Source organism: Aethina tumida, chromosome 1 (assembly GCF_024364675.1).
Source record: "Aethina tumida isolate Nest 87 chromosome 1, icAetTumi1.1, whole genome shotgun sequence".
Lineage (NCBI taxonomy): Eukaryota > Metazoa > Arthropoda > Insecta > Coleoptera > Nitidulidae > Aethina > Aethina tumida.
This window is the reverse complement of record NC_065435.1, coordinates 7,868,007-7,892,392: the sequence shown is the minus strand read 5'-3', so window position 1 is coordinate 7,892,392 and position 24,386 is coordinate 7,868,007. Positions and strand designations below refer to the sequence as shown.

The 24,386-nt window shown below is 26.1% G+C and overlaps 1 protein-coding gene across 2 annotated transcripts in view; it reads left to right on the top strand.

Moving 5' to 3' along the window:
* Positions 1 to 3,165: 3,165 nt before the first annotated feature.
* The window catches only part of LOC109596794 (cytotoxic granule associated RNA binding protein TIA1), a 401,587-nt gene continuing 380,366 nt past the window's right edge, over positions 3,166 to 24,386 (top strand). The window contains exon 1 of one of the 2 annotated variants that reach the window (XM_049970768.1): positions 3,166 to 3,375. The gene's annotated coding sequence lies outside the window, so the exon portion shown is untranslated. Of the gene's footprint in view, positions 3,376 to 3,813; positions 4,021 to 24,386 lie in introns of those variants that run through there. The other variant, XM_049970767.1, reaches the window with a different exon arrangement.

The following is a 24,386-nucleotide window of genomic DNA, read 5'->3' as shown; positions in this document are numbered from 1 at the left end:
AATATTTATTTTCTCAGGAAACAAAATTAGACAAATACAAACCGACAAACAATTTTCAACAGTTTATACTTTAGTCGCTAATTATAAATTTTTTTTTAATTAACAACGCAACACGACAACAGAGGGTTGTTAATAAATCCTGGATTGCGGAAGCGTTCGCCATAAAAAAAAGAAGGAACAGCCGCTTGTAAGAAATCGAAACTGAAAATGGGATGGAAGGATAGAAGTTATTTGAATAAGTGACATCTTTGTTCGAAAGCCATATTTTTCTGCGACCGCAACTATAAATATCACACCTGCCAACTTACGCCACTTTACTGCAGGAGGAAAATTCAGTGGCGGCCCAACAACAGAACGTGAAACGCTTTACATTCTGCATTATATGAATAAATAAGTTCATATCGAAAAACGCTAAAACACGAACAATATCTATAAATAAAAGTAAGTAGAGCGTTATTGTGATATATCAAATGTGTAAAATCGTTTCTGTGAAACAATTCGAATCAATACATTACATTGTTTTAGATATCTATGCAATTGGGAGATGAAGTGAAATCAAATGAAACATGGGAAATGAAAAATGGATGAAAAATGAAAAATAATGAAATATGAAAAACAAATAAAATAATGGAAAATGAAACATGAAAAATGAAATGAAATGAAAAATAAAACGAATTGAAAAGTGAAATGAAAAATGAAATGAAATGAAAAATAAAACGAAATGAAAAATGAAATAAAAAATGAATGAAAAATGAAATGAAAATGAAAATGAAATGAAAAATGAAATAAAAAATGAATGAAAAATGAAATGAAAAATGAAAAATTAAAAATGAAAAATAAAAATGAAAAGGAAAAAGAAAGAAAGGAAAAAAGAGAAAGGAAAAAAGTATATATAATAGTGAAAAATGGAATAAAATGAACAATGAAATGAAATGGAAAATGAAATGAAAAATGAAATGTTTCTTGTAATAATCAACTAATGTCAATCAAGTACCTTTTTATAATAATATAAACAAAAATATATACTTTGAATAAAATATATATATGTATATTTAGTTACTATTAAATACTACATTAACTGTCTTCAAATTCTCAACTGTTTTAAACCTTGTTTAAAACTGCTGGATATATAACTATAAACTCATGTTCTAATTAAGAAAGACTATTACTGGAATATGTATTTGAATTTGTTGTAATGATTGGAGAAATTCAGATACTAATATTCTCATAATAATGAATGTATGTCAATCAAATATGCCTGTATGATATGTAGTTTCATTTGTTACATATATGAGAAATCAATATAAATGTATACTTGTTAAACATTACAATATTGCAGGATTATTAGTAAATATTCATAATATGTTACATGGTTTATGTAACAATACACAACATAAGAATATTTATGTTTTTATTTATAATTATACAGATTATAAAAAGGGTAAATCCTTAGTTTATTTTTTAATTTTCAATTCAAATATATCAATAAAAATATTGCCTAGTTATTATTTTCTATAAATATTGCTTTTAAAATATTCCAATTAATAAGAAATACTTTTTAATTACTTTATTATTTTAATATTAATTAATGTATGTGTTATTGTAATTTATTATGAACAATCAATGCACGTAAATGTTTGTTTAGATTAATAAATATCACAATATTAAATCATATATTAGTAAATATTCACATTAAGTTTTCAATTTATTCATGTTGAAAACATTTAATTTTAGAGAGAAAATGGTAATGGTCAATTTTTAAACAGTAAATTATTTACTTTGCTTATTAACATACATTATAACATTGATCCATAACTTAATTTTGAGAAAAAAAAGGTTAACTTTCAGATCTTTTCTCAATATTCTATAAGTTTATAACTAAAAAAAGTACTCAAAGAAAGACATAATATATGACAATATTATATCTTATTTATGTATTATTAGAATAGATTTCCGATATTATACTATTTTTATTATATTAATGAATATACAAGCCTTTGTTTAAATATCCTATTTATTACTTTATTTTAACACATACATTCAGGATCTAGTTTGTCATAAAAATTTAGTCGTCAAATATTTCTGCCTGTGTTGTTTTAATTTATCAGGCAAAATCAATACACGTGAACGTTTATTAAGATTCATAAATGCCACAATATTAAACCAATTATTAGTACATATTCTTAATAAGTTTTAAATTTACTCAGCAGTCAATTTTAAAACAGTAAATTCTTTACTTTTTAACCTACATATATTAAATAACTGAAGCACAACTTAAAAAATGTTAAATTTAAGATGTACTAAATATAAAAATTATTTAAGATAGATTTCTTTTATCAGTATTCTATAAGTTTATATTTAAAAAGAAGTACACAAAGGATATCTTATTTATATATTATTAGAATGGATGGAATTCTGATATTATTCTTTTATAAAAATGAATACCTAACCCTTTGTTTAAATATCCAATTTATTACTTTATTTTAACTTTTAAGCAATATAAATTCATGATGTAGTTTACCATAAAAAAATTAATAACCAAATACTTTTGCCTGAAACATTTATGTTAATTGTATGTTGTGTCATTTTAATTTATCAGGCATAATCAATATATATGAACGTTTATTAAGATTGATAAATACCACAATATTAAACCAATTATTAGTATATATTCTTAATAAGTTTTAAATTTATTCCATAATCAATTTTGAAACAGTAAATTAGTTACTTTTTAACCTAGATCATAATATTGAACCACAAACTTAAGATGTACTAAATATAAAAATTATTTATGTTTTATATGTATTACGCAGTTGTGTAAACAAAAAGAGGTACACAAACAATGTCATAATATTTGGCAACATTATAACTTATTTATATATTATTTGAATGGATGGAATTCTGATATTATAATCTTATAATAATGAACATGAGCCTTTGTTTAAACATCAAATTGATTATTTTATATTACTCTTCATGAAACATGTATTCAGAAGGTCTAGTTTACTATAAAAAAGTAATACGCAAATATTTTTAAAAGAAAAATTTACAGTTAGAACAAGAATCAATTGGTTAATTACCTTGCAAAATCTCGTTCATAAATTGACACACTGTAGCAAACTGCGTCCATTTTTTCCACTTAAAACAACGCGTCTCATTAGAGCCGGCACAGTTCGCGTTGTTCCCGAAATTTCGGTACCGCCGCGACTTGTTTGTATACTTTAATTGTGCGTTTGTTGCCGCCTTACTGTTGGGCTTTATATATTACACTGAGTGAGAAAAATTACGGACTCAAATATAAAATAATTCGCTGGAATGAAAAATATAAACTGACAGCGCGTCTAAGACTTTGTTGGTTATTTTTGACATCCTTCGGTAAGTACACTTTTCTGCTGTGTTGCGTACACCGTTTTCGATTTTCCTGTCGTTAAACGTTTAATCAGGATCGTTGGAAACCGGCCTATTTGCAATGTGCGGTTACAAATAACAAAATACACGTTTCGCGTTGTTTATAATTTGAACCGCGCTTTGTAAACATGCGTTTGCACCGCCATCTCTTCGCGCGTTATATTCTTATAATAACGAATTAACATAAACATAAACTTTATTACTTCATTTTAACCTTTGTGACAAGATTCAAAAACTAATTTTAAAAAAATAGTAAGCAAATATTTACATCCAATTCGTTCTACTTTTGTATGTACAATTAGACTAAATAATTAAATTAAAAATAAAATAAAATTTTGTTCGTAAGTTGTCGCACCTGCAACAACCTGCGGTAATTTTTTCCATTTAAAACAAAGCGTGCGCATCTTTATAAATTGTCCGAAATTTCGGTATCGTCGTGATTTGTTCGTTTCATTTGTGCGTTTATCGTTGCATTATTGTATGACTTTAGACATTAAACCGAGTGAACTGAATTACAAGTGTAAACATAAATTAATTCGTTGGACTGAAGAATATAAAAACTGTGATGGTGCGTCGGGGACAAAATTTGTTGGTTATTTTTGACATCCTTCGGTAAGTACAATTTTCGGTAGTGTTGTGTACTCTGAGGTCGATTTTCTTTTTGTCAAACATTTGAATGTGATTATTAGAAACCGGTTTTTCGTTATATATGGTTGTAAAAACTAAAATTCAACTTATGAATTGTTTTCTAAAGTGAGCGTTCGCACTGCCATCTCTCTGAATGTTGGAGTTAACACAGTTGTTTACATTGATATATCAACAATTTTCAGGTTAGTTTAGGTGATACTCGTCAATTGTTTATAATATTTTATATATTATTTACTCTGTAAGTACATAAAGTTGTGGACAAATAACCCATATTGCTATTTAAAGTTAATTAGGAAATGCAATCAAAATATTTTATATTTTATTTAAAATAATTTCATTATATTGTTTTTACAATTATTAATAAAAAAATATACAGTAGTGGTCATTTTAAAATGTTACATATTTGAGCTGTAACTTTTTTTCATTTAATGTGAACAGTTAATATAATATTAATGTACTATTATTGTTTTATACAGTATTATATATTTTTGTTCAATAAAATCCTTTTTCTCTTATAATTTTGGTCCATCTTCGTGGCATAGACTCGATCATTCTCCAAATATACGACAAGTCTATAATCTTTCAAGCTTCTTGAATAGCTATGATGTGATCATTTAAATTTGTAAAATGTTTATGTCGAATTTGGTTATAAACGAGATCCCCCATGGATCATTGAAACACATTTATTAAAAGCATTGTTTCTTCAATATGTGAACGCAAATTGTGTACATACATCAGTCTAAAAAGGCCTCCCCATCTGTGGTCAAGTGAATGTGATCCTAAGTAAGTCAAAATAGGACATTTTTAGTAAAAAACAGTATTTTTCTTGTAGGTGTGGGGTCAAAAGAACCCTCATCCAGTATCCATCCTCTCACAGTCCTTGAACTAATTTCAGCAACTTCCATTTCTTCCAGGTTGGCTTTAATTTCAGTTGACGATAAGATTGGATTGATTTTTGACATTTTTCAAGTTTTCATAGGTATTTCTTTGCCAGTTTCTCTAAATTTTTATATAATTTTGTTTTCTTTAATAAACTACACAATTTATTAAAGAATAAAATTAGATTGACCAGATAGACACAAAAATAACAGTAAGTTTCTATACTTATGGCCACTAATTTATGTAATATAAGTATGTCAAAAGTTATATTTTTGTATTTCTATCAAGTTTAATAATAATATTAAATGGTGTGTAGTATTTTATATATTTTTTAATTTAAAAGCCTTATTTAAGGAAATAAAATCTGACCAACCTGACCAATTTGTCATATTGGTATGTGAACAACGAGGAAAACGAGTAAAATAAAATAATTTATGGCACGTTGACAATCGAATAATAAACAGCCTACCGGTATAATAATTCAATTATAAAACATTTATATTTATCGCTGTCGGTTTAGTTGTGCTTCCAGTTACGCCAATGGTAATAGTGGCTTTCCATGGTATCGTGTGCCATAAGCTGTGTCTACTGGAACGACAAGGAACGTGTGCGAGTTACAAATGACTCATTCATAAAACACGAACAACACATGAATAACACTGAGTATTGGTGCTTATTCGAGGGTAGATGAATGAGCCCAATAGAACCTTGCGTCTTGACTACTTCTCGCCCCTTATTTAACTTTATATCACTTGCCGTCGCAACGTTTCCCTTATTTTCTTATTTTTATTTAAACGCCCTGTATACGACCGGCGTTAATTTTTCATGTGCCGTTCCGCAGCATCATCTGTGCATCTCGGTTTCGTGGATACGACGTCGTCGCGACGGGGTGTATTTTCGGGCCGTTTAAATGTTATACAAACATAATTTTGTATCTGACTTTAGTTGCCGTCTGTATTTACAATGAATATATAATTCATATACAAAGTAAACTAAAAGGCGTATAGCAGAAGTTATTGGATAAACCTAACATGACGAGGGCACGGGGAGGGCAAACTAGTCAGGAGAATGAATCTGAGGCAAAGCATCCCAGCGGATTTATCTGAGACTACCCAATTATAAAAAGGCTTAAATTATTCTGTTTGTATCAGTTTTCTCCCACTAATTAGTCTGTACTTTGTTTTGGTTAAAAAATATATGTCCAATCAAATTTTTTTCATACAACTGCCATTTAAATAAATAAAAAAGTATCAACTATCCAAATTATACTAGGTCTGAAATTTTAAGTTAACCTAAATTTACAGTTACTCTATTATTTTATAACCCTAAATAGAATGTCTTGTAATAAAATTATTATAATTTTTTTATTTTATTTTAATAAAAATAAGTTAAAATATTTTAGTAATTTATTCCTTTCTTTCTATGCAATGCACAAAATATGATATACACCAATTAAAAATTATTATATACAGGGTCATCTAACTTATTTATTCACTGGAAACTTATAGAGAAATGAGGGATTAGTCTGAAATTTTACTTCCCATATTTTGCTAACTTTTTTATTTCGTTTTTCAAGTGGAATTGCATTACATCTAGAAATCTATCTAAATTTTTGGATCTTCTTATGACTAAAATATCGATAATGTGGAAAAAATTATACTTGATACATAAATAAAATATAATAAACAAAAGTATATCCTATATTTTAAATAAAGAAAACTGGTTTTATTTTTCTTCCTAATCTACTAATAATTTTAATAATTAATATAAAAATTTTCAACATTTTCAGCTGCTAATGCAAAATTTCTAATTCCAATTAGTGAGTCATTAACAAATATGTTCGAAGAAGTATTTGTATAGACAATTAAATTTGGATTATTTATTTAAATATTATTTGTAATGTGTTGTTAACTAAACTGTTTTTATTGTTATTTCTGTTTTATTAACAATTTATTTAAAAAATTTTCTGCTGGTAAGAATTAAATTAATTTATTAAAAATATTTTTTTTATTAAATATTTTTGGAGAAGTTTCTTTTTAATAATTATTTTTTCTACTTTCTACTAAATTAACTCAATTGGTTATATTGTTAGTTCTATTTTACTAATATTAATCATTAAATTAAAAAAATTTCATAGAATAACAAATAATTTTGAAGAAGTCAATAAACAACTTGTGTATTTTATTCTCTTCTAGTGATAATTTTAATAATTAATTATAATAATAATGTTAAATATTTATCTAATAAATTATTTAATCTCTTTATTATTTATATAATTATTTATTTAAATATTATTTTGTAACATATATAACTCAACTGTTTCTATTGTTGTTTCTATTTTATTAATAATTTATTTAATAATTTTCAACGTATTCAGTTCCTAACAATTAAATTAATTTATTAAAAATATTTTTTATGAAGTTTTTAACAAATATTTTTGGAGAACTCTCATTTTAATAATTATTTTTTATACTTGATTCTATTCCACTTTAAAAAAATTAAAACTGTTGTCTTTCTATAGATGACTAAATTAAATTAAAAACATTAAATTAATATAATTTCTATATTTATTTACAAATTATTCATTTTTTATCAATGAAATTAACTCAATTGATTATATTGTTATTTCTATTTTACTAATATTTTTAATCATTAAATACATTATTCATGGACATTAAGAAATAATTTTGAAGAAGTCATTTTTAATAATAAATTTTATTCTATTTTATTATTTTTTTGTGTATTTCTTCTATTGCTAATTAAATTATAATAAAAATTTAATCTCATTATTATTTATATATTTATTTTGTAATATGTATTTAACTCAACTTTTTTATTATTATTATTTCTATTTTATTTCACAATTTATTTAAAAATTTCAAAATTTTCAGCTGCTAAGAATTAAATTAATTTATTAAAAATATTTTTTATGAAGTTTTTAACAAATATTCTCTATTTAATATTTATTTTTTGTATTTTATTCCACTTTAAAAAAATTAAAATTGTAGTCTTTCTATAGACGATTAAATTAAATTAAAAATATTAAATTAATTAATATAATTTCATTATTATTTATTTAAAAATTATTTTTTATCAATTTATGAAACTAACTCAATTGCTTATTTTGTTATGTCTATTTTACTAATAATTTTAATAATTATTTAATAAATTATTTAATTTAATTCTTATTTATTCATTTAAAATTGTTTTAATAAGCTTACATATAATAGTATTAAAAATAAATAAATTAAATGTATTGGCAATTTGATTTTTCTCTTTTGTTAGTTCTATTGTTTCAATCGCTTCGAATTTGGAATCGGCACAATGTAAATTGAATTTTCTATTTTACAAGCATCAGTAAGCATTTGCATTTTGATTTTAATTAGGAATGCCATGTTTATTTTAATTACACGACGAAAATTTTTTAATACATGAATTTATTTTAAATTTGTAACAAATATTTGTAAAAGGATATTATATGTATATTTTTTTAAATGAATTTATTTTATTGTTCTTTATATTTTCTGTTTTTATGCAAATAAATATAAACAACAATATCTACTTGTTATATTCATTTTTGTTATTAATTTAATACATATATTTTTGTAACGATTTTTGATAAAATTTATTATAAAAAATTAATTTTAACAATAAATCTTAAATTAATTTTTTAGGTTTAGCACAAAATGTATTATTAAAAATTACAAGAAATTGGTTTAAATTTTACATTTAATTAAATAACTTTTGTTTTATCAATAAATCTCTAAATTATTTTATAAATATTTACTAAAAATACGTTATATGACTTATTTAACTAAAGTTTTTGTTTCTTTAAAATTCATGTATAAAATAGTTTAAAAAATAAATAAATCAGTACAGTTGTACAAAATGATAAAATGTTAAATATGTGTTATTGTTTTCAATGTGCGTCCATTTGTAAAATTACAAACGAAGTTAATTTAATAATTAATACATTTGTTCATGTATTTTTAAAAAAAATGGTATGCCCATTTTGCTAATAATAATCATTGTATCATAATACTAAATAAATGAATATGCAGAATTTCCACAAAATTATAATTAAAAAATATATGTTAAATAAACTCTTGCATGTTTATATAACAAAATATTGAAAATATGTTTTCTGTAATGTAAATGTAAATTTAATTAAATAAATGTCAGAGTATTTGATACTAATGAGAATTAATATTAATTTATAATGATTTGACCTACAAAAAAAATAAACCAAACGCATTTTAAGACTGAATAATTTAAATAAAATTACGCTAGCAGGAGCTTAATTCAAAACAAATTTAGTATTTGAACGAAATTAATGGTTTACATAAAAATGCTACTGAATAAATTAGTTAAAAGTGCTGTTTTAAAAGCGTTGCAGACTAATAAATAATTAGCAAAGAAAAATATGATAATGGATAAATATATAATTAGAAAAAAGGCCGTGCAAAGTAGACGGACGATAAATTAAAAAAAAAAAAGAGGAACGGAGTTGGAGTGTTAGCGCTTGGTACGAGACTATCTTAAATTGTGGTAGGTAAAAGACATGCACTAATTAACTGTATTCAATGCCTGTGAAATTAGTTGTATAAAGGTCCAGTGATGAGTTTTTCTGATGAAAGTTTTAAACGAAATGAGAAATAGTGTATGGGCGGGAGGCAGAGTGAAAGAGAGAGGAAAATAGTATTCATAGAGAAGTGCCAAACCTTGCGGTCGGAAAATGCGACTAACCTCCGGGGTATCCGTTAAACTAACATGGCCAAAGGAAAAGGGTTGCAGAAATAACACTACCGTTTAAATGAAAATAAAAGTTGGCTTTCAGTCTAGCGAAACAACGTCTATGGCTCCAATTGTGAAATGTTTGTCTCTGAAACCTCAAATTACCCCTTCGCCTTTATTATCCTAGGAGCCTGTCGGCCAATTTATAAACCTATCCAATTAATACTTATATCCCCCTGCCGTGGACCCTTCTTAATGTTGCTCCATCTTAATTAAAAATTTTCGTTTTTAAACACACCTTTACCTTTTGTGTCCCTCCGTTTTTATAAAAACGATTCCATTTATTTTTTGTCGCGGCAGCTTAGCTACGTCCGTCAGATACACTTTTTTAAAGCACACATAATTAAATTTCAATATTTCTAAAACAACATTTGCATAGGATTTACTTTGGAACATTCGAAAAATTAATCATGTGCGGTTTCAATATTCATTGTTTCATAAATGTGTAATGCTGAATTGAAAAAAATTGCAAGTTGATCTTGCAGACGATTTTAATTAATGTTCTGTGTGCTTGTGTGTGTCACAGTTTATTCAACACAGTTTGCTGTACCCGTTTGTTGATTTTAATGTCACATTTTTTGTTCACAATTTGAAGTTACTCCTGTCTCATGACCATCCCTTTATGTTAAAGTATTTTAGTATATTTAGTAATAATAGTTGAAATTTCATTGAGTGACAGTGAAATTTATGATTATTTAATTAATCGTACACCTAACTTTACATACATATTAAATAGTAATTAACATTTTATTGAATTTTTTGAAAAATGTTATTAATAATTTAATTTGATATTCTGTGAAAAATCACATTTCCAGAGGATCACATTTTATTATTTAATTTTTTTACTTGTTTTCCTGTTATTCATTATTCAATGATCATGTTTTAAAAAGTGATCAGTAAAATTTCATCGATTTTTACAATCTAAAAATGTTTTGCATTTCAAAAAAAGATTTAGAAATTTATATTTAATTAATTAATTTTACAAAAATACAGAAATTTACATTATTCAAAATATTAAACATTACTTTTTAATCTTTTTAGAAGAATTTTTTGTTTTGGTGTTATTAATATAAATTACTTAGTGTAAACGATTAAATTTAAGTAATTGTAATTTTATTCTCCATTATTTTCGAAAACATATTATATTTTTTGACAAATTAATTCGTAAATTAGAATATTTTAAAATTGAAATAATATTTTATTAAAATTTTTAAAACCATGTTTAAGAATTCAAGAAATTCAGTAGAAAAACAAATTTTCAGAAGAATATTCAATCTTACTCTTTAAATATATTTTTATTTAATCTTATTTTACATTTTATATTTAGTAATTCAATACAGAATGATCATGTTTTAAAAATTGATCAGTAATATTTAAACATAGTTTAAAATTTCGTTAATTTGTACAATCTAAAAATGTTTTGCATTTCAAGAAAAGTTTTAGAAATTAATATTTAATTAATTTTTCATTTAAATTCTGTTTAAGAAAATGTATAGAAAAATACAGAAATTTACATTACTCAAAATATTAAATATTATTCTTTGAGTGTTTAGTTAATTTTTCGTTATTTAATTAATTTTTAAATGAATTTTTTAACAATATTTTTAGAAGAATTTTTTGTTCTGAGGTTCATATTAATAAGTTACTTATTGTAAATGATTAAATTATTGGATAATTCTAATTTCATTGTTTAATAACTAATGATTTTTTCTATTTTTGAAAACATCTTAATTTTTTTATTTATATTTTTTGAGAAATTAATTAGCAGATTAGAATATTTTAAAAATGAAATAATATTTTATTAAAATTTTTAAAATTATAATTAAAAAATCAAGAAATTCAGTAGAAAATCATATTTTCAGAAAAATATTGAATCATAATCTTTAAATATTTATTATTATTTATCTTATTTTACATTTTCTATTTAGTAATTCAATACAGGATGATCATGTTTTAAAAATTGTTCAGTAATACTTAAATACTCTTTACAATCTAAAAATGTTTTGCATTTTAAAAAAAGGTTTAGAAATTTATATTTAATTAAATAATTTTACAATTTAAATTCTGTAGAAAAATATAGAAATTTACATTATTCAAAATATTAAACATTACTTTTGAGTTTTTAGTTACTTTTTGTTTATTTAATTAATTTTTATATTAAATTTTTAATAATATTTTAGAAGAATTCTTTGTTCTGGGGTTATTAGTATAAATTACTTATTGTAAATGATTAAATTTGAGTAGTTGTGATTTTATTATCTAATAACTAATGATTTTTTTTTTTATTTTTGAAAATATTTTAATATTTTTATTTATATTTTTTGATAAATTAATTCGCAAATTAGAATAATTTAAAAATTAAATAATAAATTATTAAACTTTTTAAAATTATGGTGGGAGATCAGATTTTTAGAAGAAAATTGAATTTTCTATTTAGTAATTTAATACAGAATAATCATGTTTTAAAAATTGGTCATTAATATTTAAACATTTTTTAACATTTCATGTATTTTTACAATCTAAAAATGTTTTGGATTTCAAAAAAAAGATTTAGAAATTTATATTTAATTGATAATTTTACAATTTAAATTCTGTTTTAGAAAATCTATAGAAAAATACAGAAATTATTATTCAAAATATTAAATATTACTTTTGAGTATTTATCTTTTGTTTAGTTAGTTACTTTTTAAATTAAAATTTTTAATAATTTTTTTAGAAGAATTTTTGGTTCTGAAGTTATTAATATAAATTACTTATCGTTAAATTTGAGTAACTGTATTTTTCTGTCTAATAACAAATGATTTTTTTGAAAACAGTCCAATATTTATATTATTTTGACTAATTAATTTTTTAATTAAAATATTTTAAAAAACTTGACTAAAATTTACTAAAACTTAAAAAAAATTACAATTTAAGAAATTCGATGGATAATCAGAATATTGGAATTTTTTATTATTTAATGTTTTTATATTTTATAATTAACAACCTAAAAATTATTTGCATTTCAAGGAAGATTTAGAGATTTTTAAACATTAACGTTATTAAGTAACAATTTTTAATAGCAGTAATATTCATATAATCAAAATGAGAAACTTTTTTTGTAAATTTTAGTTAATGTATATAAAACTTCTAATATTAATAATAGGGAATTTTTTCGAAACAGTTGAATTACTACTGTAGTTAATTTAAATAAAAAAGATTACAATTTGATTTGTTCTAGAAATAGAAGTTGCATCGGTGTTAACCACACCTTAAAACCCACAATTAATAAATTAATTAATAATTTATATAAGTTTGTGTTAGTGAATTAAACTGCGGTTTCCAGTTCCTTTAAAATGTCAGCGTGCCATGAAATATGACGGAGTTTGCTTATTTAACTTGAAGGATTAAGTCCGTCTCTGAACACGGATGGGATATGTTCAAGAGAAGCACAAGTCGGAGCAGCAGCAGTGTAACTGAAAGACATAACGTAATGTCGCTAATTAATAGGAACGACTCTGTTTCCAGTGCTTGAAGCTTTATATCGTTCTCCCCGGAGAACAATTGTACACCCGACTGCCTAAATCAACTCTGTAAGTGAATTAAAATATTTATTAAGAAGTTCACATGTACACCTCCCGCGGGACCGATTTTAATTAATAATATTATCTCGAATATATCGCGGAAATTTTAAAACCGGCGATGGGGGGCAACGGGGGGGGGGAGGAGGGTGTGAGGTGGTGTAGCTGCCGTCCGTCCCAATATGCATAAGCCCCGCATCCTTTGTTCCACTATCCTCTGCCCCGCGTGCACAGGATACGCCAGGATGTTTTCCGGCTTTTAATCCCGCTAATTAAAAGTGCAAATCAATTTGTGCTGATTTGCCGTGGAAATGAAATAAAGAAAAAACAAAAACAACAACGAGAAAAAAAAAGGCGAAAAGAACGTTTGAGAAAACTGAACCGGAAATATGCTCTGCACCAGACGGAGAAGCGTCAGACGTTCACTTAAAGGATGTCTTTATTTCAGCGGCGCCGTAATTAAACCTGGGTTTGTTAAAAATTTGATTAATGTCCCCGGCATAAAACTACGTCAAACATGCGACGTATTAGGACGACGGCACTGTTGCAGATTAAAATCTAATAGACACGCATGCTATGTTGTCAGTCCTGTGCGATCTACGAACTGATTAAAAGGATTAATATGATGTTTATAATTAATGTGTAATTATTGCGTTACGGTTTTAGATTTAACAACACTTTAATTATTAAATCAATATTTCTAACTTTCAAAAACGTACCCTGTGTTAGGGGGAGCGGAAAGTAATGTTGCCTTCTTACATTAAATTCAAACGAATAAATATTTAATAAATCTTAATAAATATCAATTAGTTTTTGTCTCAAATATCTCGAGGTGGCATTTTTAAATTTTTTTCCACTAACAAAATGCTGTAAAGGTCGGAATAAATGAAAATCTGAGGGTGCAATATCGGGTGAGGCAGTATCTTCCATCCCAATTCATTCATTTTTTACCAATGTTCGTCTTTTGCATTGTCGTGCTACAGAATTGATCCCCTTTCGATCCAATTGTTCACAATAAAGGTCTGCATTAACAGTCCAGATTTCAGCATTTTAAAGTGTTCCTCGAATACATCAAACAAAGAGAAGAACCTTTTTCGGATTTGAACCCAGCTTCGCAGTACTTCGTGGTGATTCATTTGTTTCGTCTCCAGTCATCAACATGAACAGAAATGGTTCCTCTACTAATTAGTAGAAAGACTTAAACTGTTGTCATTGTTGTGATGATGGTGAGTAGTTATCATCAATGAAAGAAACAATTTTGTTGCCACATGTTTTACTGTTGTATTTCTTAATATGTAATTATTTATAAGAAATAGACCAATGTCTTTGAAGTCTTTGAATATCGTGCATTAGTAGATGAGAATTACGACCGTCAAAGACAGTTCAAGTATTGAAAACGTTCTTGTAATTTCGCAACAAACTTCATACAATTTTGTTTAATGAAATCCAATTTATAAGAGGAATGCCTCTCTGATGACAAAATCCGACGAATTTTAACTAAAATGAACAGCTTAAAAACTAGTCTTGTTAGTTTTCCCATCCAATTTTCTTATACGTATCAAATTAATTAATCAATTTCGTAGGTATTTTCTAGGTCACGGGCTCAAATTAAAGGAAATCCAATTGAAATAATTTAGACCAAAATGTCGCTAATCGAATTTCACGTTGCAGTGATTACGAAATATTTAATCAATATATTTAAATGCCTAAAACATTCCCACACGATATTAATATTCATAAATGTGGAAACACAAATTGGATGACAGCTTTGCAGAAGCTTACTCTTTAACCAGAATCAGTCTGGTTATAATTTACCTGAGTCTGAAATTGTAAAATCAATCAAAATTTCATTAAAACTTGTTTGCCTGTGAGTTGAATTTTATTTTATTTGTTGTCAGTAGTTGTGGCAATTTTAAATATTTTTATTAATTCACTAAGTTTCAGAGGTAGAAAAACATATATTTAAGGCATTTCAGCAATCTTAGGATGTGTTTGAATGTGGTACACATGTTTCATTAAATTGTCATTTTATTCATCCATTTTTCTTTTTCGTGTCCAATTAATTAATTTTATAGATGCTTTGTTGGTCACAAACTGTACTTAAAGAAAATCCAATTGACATAATCTAGTCCTAAATATAGTTAATCGAATTTCATGTTAGAATGATTAGGAAATATCTTATCAATATATTTAAATGGCAAAAACATTCCCACAGATATTAATATTCATAAACGTGGAAATACAAAATGAATGACAGCTTTGCAGAAGCATATTCCTTAACTAGAATCAGTCTAGTTGTAATTTATCTGAGTCTGAAATTATAAAATCAATCAAAATTTTATTAAAATTTGTCTTTGAATTTAATTTTGTTTAATCTATGTTTCTTGCTCTAGATTCTGAAGAATAACAACATAAGTATTTGTTGTCAATAATAACTACAGTTTTAAGTATTTTTATCAATTCACTAAATTTCAGAGGTAGAAAAACATATATTTAAGGCATTTCAGCAATCTTAGGATGTGTTTGAATGTGGTACACATGTTTTATTAAATTGTCATTTTACTCATCCGTTTTTATTTTACGTGTGCAATTATTTAATAAATTTAATAGATACTTTGTGGGTCAAAAGCGGAACTTGAAGAAAATCCAATTGACATAAACTAGTCCAAGATATAGTTAATCCAATTTCATGTTACAATGATTAGGAAATATCTTATCAAAATATTTAAATGGCGAAAACATTTCCTCGCTATATTAATATTCATAAACGTGGAAACACAAATTGAATGACAGCTTTACAGAAGCTTACTCCTTAACCAGAATCAGTCTAGTTATAATTTACCTTAGTATGAAATTATAAAATCAATCAAAATTTTATTAAAACTTGTTAGTCTTTGAGTTCAATTGTGTTTAATCAAAGTTTCTTGCTCTAGGTTCTGAGGAATAACAACACAAGTATTTGTTGTCAGTAATAACTGTAATTTTAAGTATTTTTATCAATTCACTAAGTTTCAGAGGTAGAAAAACATATATTTAAGGTATTTCAGCAATCTTAGGATGTGTTTGAAAGTGGCACACATGTTTTATTCCATTGTTATTTTACTAATCCATTTTTCTTTTACGTGTTCAATTAATTAATAAATTTTATAGATACTTTGTAGGTCAAAAGCTGAACTTGAAGAAAATCCAATTGACATAATCTAGTCCAAAACATAGTAAATCTAATTTCATGTTACAATGATTAGGAAATATCTTATCAATATATTTAAATGGCGGAAACATTCCCTCGCTATATTAATATTCATAAATGTGGAAACACAAATTGAATGACAACTTTACAGAAGCTTACTTCTTAACCAGAATCAGTCTAGTTATAATTTACCTGAGTATGAAATTATAAAATCAATCAAAATTTTATTAAACCTTGTTCGTCTTTGAGTTCAATTTTGTTTAATCAATGTTTCTTGCTCTAGATTCTGAGGAATAACAACACAAGTATTTCTTGTCAGTAGTAACTACAATTTTAAGTATTTTTATCAATTCACTAAGTTTCAGAGGTAGAAAAACATATATTTAAAGCATTTCACCAATCTTAGGATGTGTTTGAAAGTGGCACACATGTTTTATTCCATTGTCATTTTACTAATCCATTTTTCTTTTACGTGTCCAATTAATTAATAAATTTTATAGATACTTTGTAGGTCAAAAGCTGAACTTGAAGAAAATCCAATTGACATAATCTAGTCCAAAACATAGTAAATCCAATTTCATGTTACAATGATTAGGAAATATCTTATCAAAATATTTAAATGGCGAAAACATTTCCTCGCTATATTAATATTCATAAACGTCGAAACACAAATTGAATGACAGCTTTACAGAAGCTTACTCCTTAACCAGAATCAGTCTAGTTATAATTTACCTGAGTATGAAATTATAAAATCAGTCAAAATTTTATTTAAGCTTGCTCGTCTTTGAATTCAATTTTGTTTAATCAATGTTTCTTGCTCTAGATTCTGAGGAATATCAATACAAATATTTGTTGTCAGTAGTAACTGCAATTTTAAGTATTTTTATCAATACACTAAGTTTCAGAGGTAGAAAAACATATATTTAAGGCAATTCAGCAATCTGAGGATGTGTTTGAATGTGGTAAATGTTTTATTAAGTTGTCATTTTACTCATCCAATTTCCTTTACGAGTCCAATTAATTAATAAATTTTATAGATACTTTGTAGGGCAAAAGCTGAACTTGAAGAAAATTCAATTGACATAAGCTGGTCCAAAATATAGTTAATCGAATTTCATGTTACAATGATTAGGAAATATCTAATCAATATATTTAAATGGTAAAAACATTCCCTCACGATATTAATATTCATAAACGTGGAAACACAAATTGAATGACAGCTTTGCAGAAGTTTAATCCTTTACTGTAATCAGACTACCACATTTATAATTTACTTGAGTCTGAAACTTTGTTTAATCAATTTTTCTAACTCTACATTCTGAAATGACACAACACGAACATTTACTATTAGTAGTAAAAGCTGCTTCCTTAAGTTTTCATCAGTTCTCTATGTTCAAGAGATGAAAAAAATATTTATTTCGAGCATTCCAGCAATTTTTGGATGTGGTAAAAATGTTTTGATAAGTTGTCTATTGGGTACTTAAGTTTGTATAAGCTGCGTAAAAACTTCCCCACCGCCCATATGTGTCACAAGGATTTTCGTCTCCCCGAACTTATCACTCTGATCTGATTCAAAAGTTATACCGTGTACTTTCAGCCAAATAAACGTCAACGCTTATGAATCAGTCAAAAAATAAATGCGAATTATCAATACCGTAATTCCCTGAGTTATTTCTTGCATCCGAAGTCGCCTTTTTTTTAGCTATTTTCTTGTAACTTTTGTCATTTATTTGGGAACATAAATCAGTATTCTTTTTTCACTCTGCTTGTCAGTTTAAATTGTCTTGAAATACATTATGTTCCTAATATTTCATTCTTGCCGTGAATGCTTTCACTGTCACTAAGATTGTTCAACATTCTTTCTTAAATAGTAAGATACCCGGATAATAAAAAGGATACTTCAACCATTTTTTTTTTTCATTAACTTTGATTTCTCCTACACATGTCATTAAATGCAATTTTAGAGCTACGGAAATCTGACAAAATCCGTTTTATGTAACAAGGAAACGAAAAAAGAAAAATCAATTTAAAGCTACTTTTAACGGTTTAATATTTTGTAGTTCACTTGACAAGTTACGTTATATTTGAGGGGTTCAAAGCAGCAACTTCAGTGCATCAAGAACTTGAAATTTGTCTGTTGAACGTTCTGTGTTAATATTAAACTAAGATTTTTATTTATTTCTATTTTAGTGGGTATGAAACTGTTTTTTATAATTTTTCTTTAGATAAATAATATACGTATAATACGAATTACTTTTTACTATTACTATTTTTTACTAAATATTATTAAAATTAAAGATGTTTTCTTATTTTTCTTGAATGTTTGCCTTCAAATAATTAATAAATTCTGTTAATGGTCTGTAAATTCAGTCGAACTTTAATGACTTTTTAAAAACTTGTTGGCAAGGGTGTTCAGGGTGAAATTTATATGTAATTTTTACATTCGATTACTCGAATATCATGATAACTCGAACTAAATATTTGGCACTACTTTCGATAAGTTGAATTTCTCCTGCATGATGAAAACTCCTCGAGGTGTTCCCCTTCTGACGATACCTGTTGTATGCCTGAACGGCATTTTCTTTCAACTCAATTATTGATTGATTCGAATAATGACAGAAACTTTTACAATTTACTTTATGGTGTTTACATGATTACAACATACTAAATTCTAAATGAAAGTACATTTTCCTAAGGGTTTTTTTTTCAATTAAATGTCTTCAAAAATAACCCCTCCAGTGGTAATGCTTATATTTTGTTTTTAGACTTCGTATGAAAAAACCTACATATGAAAATGTCGACAAAGCTCTTCTGGAATGGTTTAATCGTAGTTTTTTTGAAAAAGAAGATAAAAATCCTTTCGTCAGACACAAATAACTGACTATTTTGCATTCAAATAAAAAATTTACATAATATAATACATAATAATAATAATAAAAATAATGATTGTATTATGTATTACATATTTTTTAGGTTTCAAAATGTTATTTTTGATAAGTAGTGTACTTTAGCAGTATCTTTTGTAATAATTAGCTTAAATCATACTTGATAAATACTCATTTATAACTTTCTATGCATATATTTCATTTGATAACACGATTTTTTTGTTCGAGTTATCCAAATTCGACTGTATAATCAATATATGTATTTTTTTTAATTAACCTACATCCAATCTTATTGAAAGTTTAAAATGAAAAGTTTTGTAATTAAGCAATCGTGAAAAGTTTCAAATGTAAAGAAATTAAAAGTTTGTCAACTACATTTATGTTTTATTATTTAACTACATTTTTGTTAACCCAGTTTCCATTCACTCATTTTTTATTTTATTTCATGTATTGTTCCATTATTACCTTGATAATTTTGTGGAATTCCACGAAGTCTTAAAACTTTCAAAGTAATTAACAAAAGATTAATTTCTCTTAATTAATAAAGTTAAGGTGAATTCTCCGCATGTAGTTTTGCAACGAAAGACCATTTTCTGGAAGCAAATTGTCTTTTACACAATATATTCCGAGTAAATATTCGAAAGTATTGCGGCTTTAGAATTCACCGTCATTTATCATTTTCTGATTTCCGACAGTTAAATGCATTTTATACAATTTTACACAGAATCCATTTAATTGACTTTATTATAAATGGTTATACATTCTGATAACAAAACATCAATTTCATTAGACTAATCGAATGTCCTATAAATAATAGTATGTAATTAAATAAATGAAATCTAAGCGGAAATTTGTTTTTTCTAGCTGTATGAAATTCCATATCGCATTTCGGTGTCTAAATGCGTACGCATTAATCAAACAAATCAATCCATAATTGTCCTTGTTCCAAATACTGACGACCAAAAGTAATTTTTTAATTAACGTATTACAAGTTGAAATTATCGAAGTTATTTTTTCTTTTTAAAAGTAATAAGTTGGACTTAATTATAGCAACTTTAAGTTTGAAAGGGATTTCTTAGGATTAAATCTGTGTTGTTTAATTTAACATTAACATTTTGTATAACATACTTTTTGTTTTATAATTTTGGCTCATCACTGTTGCATAGACTCGTCCATTTTCCAAATATTTTTATGTCGAATTTGGTTATAAACGTGAGCCACCATGTTTTTTAAGGGGCTGATGATTGGTGATTGGGATGGGCAAGACAAGACATCGATTCTTTGATCTCGTCACAATTTTGTATTTGTGTTTGTGTCAGTTTTCTTAAATTTTTTAATAATACAGGAAACAATTGTCTTATTTGGCCTTCTCTTATTGTTTCTCTCGGTGTTGGTAACGCAGAATTATATTGTTGAGAGTAGAAAAAGTGGCCAAAACAATCAGTCAAGAACTAATCAAACAATTTAGGCACATAACACTCCGCTTTATGCGTGGTTTAGACAAAGTCTATCCGACTCAGAAGTTTCGTATAAGTCACTTGGAAATGAATGTGGTTAACCGTTTATTTAGGGGCTGCACAGGCCTTCGAATAACTCCCATAATAGAAACTTAAAATGGCTGTTCAACATTGTGGGAAATACGAGAGGCAATCTTGAAAGGGGTTTTTTAAAAATAAAATTTTATATGAAAAATATGTTGGGTTTTATTTATTTAGTTTTTTCTAACAGGATAACAATCCTTGTAATTGCAACAAAGGACGATGGCGTAATGGAGCTGAAAGGAATCCATTAAAGTAAACTAAAACATAAACATTTTTATCTTGTTTTATTAAAACCGGACAAAGGAAATATACAATAAACACATTTCTGTGTCGGTTAATTAATTTCCAGTGAAATGTTTTGCAGTCATGCAGCTAAAAATTTTTCTCTTGCTAAAAGATAAGTACCAGAACAATTAACGTATTAACACAATTTTATTAGGTAATAAATAAAAGTCTGGTAATTTATTTTGTATTCTTGGGGGTAGATTAAACAGCGGCATAACCCAAGAAAATGATATGAAAGTGGCGTTGTCAGAAAAAGCAATAACCAGTAAATGGTTTGTAAATGAGGCGAATGCAAAAAGGCAGTCATTAAAGGCTGAAAGGAACATGCACACTTTTATCAGCTTTTATTTTATCACTATAGCACTTTGATGTTAAATCAGCTTAATTACGTATAAGTAATTAAAACTAGTTGCGGAACTGTGCAATTGATGAAAATCATTTTCCTGTTAATTGCTGTTTTTTGTTTCGCCTTTTATATGAAACTTTATTAATTCTGCTTGTAATATTTCAATGTTGCATTTGTGACTAGAAAAGCGTAAATAACAGAGGAAACGTTCCAGTTTGTTATACCCAAAGTTTGTGTTTAATTCACCATTTTCCGGATTAGAACGAATTAGTTTTATTAACGGAATATATGTGCATGGATGAACAAAGCCCTTATTAATTGACAATTTACTAATGGAGCATTGATTTCGTCTCTTAATTTAATAATAAATATTAATATTTATAATTATTAATTTAACATAAAATTCACACAATATAAATATAATGAATAATAGAGGAAAATTATCAGTTTTTTGTTAATAATAAATTTTATACTTATATTATCTAGTAAAATATCTTTATTTTTAAAAATGTCTTGTCATAAATTATCCTGTTATAAGATGGTAATCATTAAAATGTGTAATGTATATTCTAATATAATAAAAGTATGAATAAAAGAGTAATTTGTCAAAAGTGTAACAAGGCGATAGTGTAATACTGTACAGATGTAATAAGTAAAAATAGGGTAAAAGTGTAATATGGTAATAGGCTAACTTCGAAAAAATTAATATGGCAAAAATATAATGGGTAATAAAGTAAAAACATCAGTTATTTGATAAAAATAAACTTTATATTTATATTATCTAGTAAAATATTTTTATTTTTAAAAATATCTTGCCATAAATTATCCTGTCATAAGATGGTAATCATTAAAATGTTTAATGTATACTGTAATATAATAAAAGTGTGAATAAAAGAGTAATTTGTCAAAAGTGTAACAAGGCGATAGTGTTATACTGTACAGATGTACTAAGTAAAAATAGGGTAAAAGTGTAATATGGTAATGGGCTAACTTGGAAAAAATTAATATGGCAAACATATAATGGGTAATAAAGTAAAACATCAGTTATTTGATAAAAATAAACTTTATATTTATATTATATAGTAAAATATCTTTATTTTTAAAAATATCTTGCCATAAATTATCCTGTCATAAGATGGTAATCAATAAAATGTGTAATGTATAAAGTAATATAACAAAAGTACAGGTAAAAGAGTAATTTGTCAAAAGTGTAAGAAGGTAAAAGTGTAATATGGTAATGGGCTAACTTGGAAAAAATTAATATGGCAAAATTATAATGGGGTAATAGAGTATAATCTTCAGTTATAATGTAATGTAATATAATGTATTATAATAAAAGTATGGGTAAAAGGGTAATTTGGCAAAAGTGTAAGAAGGTAATGGGGTAACGTGGAATAAAGTAAGAAACATTATATTCCTAAGCACATGAACTTCATATGCATATGTACTACTAAGTTTTATTGAACGTAAATTATACATAAATTTATCAAAACTATTACGATAATATTATTGTCTTTTAATTAAAATTAAATTGTATCGTTAGCTTTGTTGAAATCGTTTTTTTATTGGTAAAAACTTCATAATTTGGATTATAAATAATTTGTATTTATAAATGTTGAACAGCAAGTTTGCAAAAGTTTTTGTTTATTTTAGAATTTTGTATACAGTTGTATTGAAATTGCCATTGCCCAGCGATAAATTTGAACAGTTTTCAATTATGAACGAAATTTAATTAATTGCGTCTGGTAATATATCAATATTGCATCAGTGAATACATGGGGATAAACAAAGGGTTAGAATTTGTCGTATTTGCTTTGAAAGGCACAAACGAGAATGGTATTAATAAATCATTTATTGGGATAATAAAGGTAATCATAACAGCTTTGCAAAGTATGCACACTTTTTGTTTAATTCACTATTTACCGGATTAGAATGAATTAGTTTTATTAATGGAGCACACAGTCTTAATACCCACTTATTAATGAATGAGGCAGATAAACGTGAACAGTAGTATTTGGAAGTTGCTTTAATAGTTGAAATGTTTACAGTACACTTTATGTCGAACAATGTCGGCGGGCGGAAGCCAGAAAATCCTAAGGGTTTTCATCGGCAACACCCATAGGATTAAATTTTATGTAAAGAGATGTGTACTAAGGGAAAATCACTCCTTGGCTACCAAACTGCTAATTCAACAACGCCAAAATTTAAATGCATATTTAATTAATTAGTTTATTGTTCTCATGTTTTAATTATAGCCGACAACTTTTTTTTTTTCAATTTCTACCGGATAGAAATTGCAAGGGGATGGTCGGGACATAAAAATGTAGATGTAATAACAATTGATGGCGGCATTCATGCTGTTTGCCCTAGAGTATTTACAGAGGGAAGTAATCTATATAATATTTTGAATTCTTTAAAGCCCTCAAGGCAATATTTCTATACCGGGGACGAGTTTCCAATAACGTAAAACAACGATACTGCCATCAGTTCGAATTATCTATCACTTACAATATTGTTCGTGTTTTTCTACAAACTATTAAGGGAAAAATTTGTTTTATACATACACCACATACTTATTATAATTATTTAATCATCAGATGAAGTGAAACTGTAAAAAATATAATTCAGCATTTCCAAGACCGGGAGAAACAAGAAGAAATGGCCAACCTGGAGGAAATGGGGCTTGGTGAAATTAGTTCTAGGTTTGTGAGAATATGGTTGGTGAACTACTAAAAACTCCAATTGTGAGATGCTCAGGATCACATTCACTGGACAAAAAGACAGTGGTGAGGAGTAGTTTTTAGTGACGAGTTTGTTATACCCACAGTGACACATGGGGGAGGTTCAATT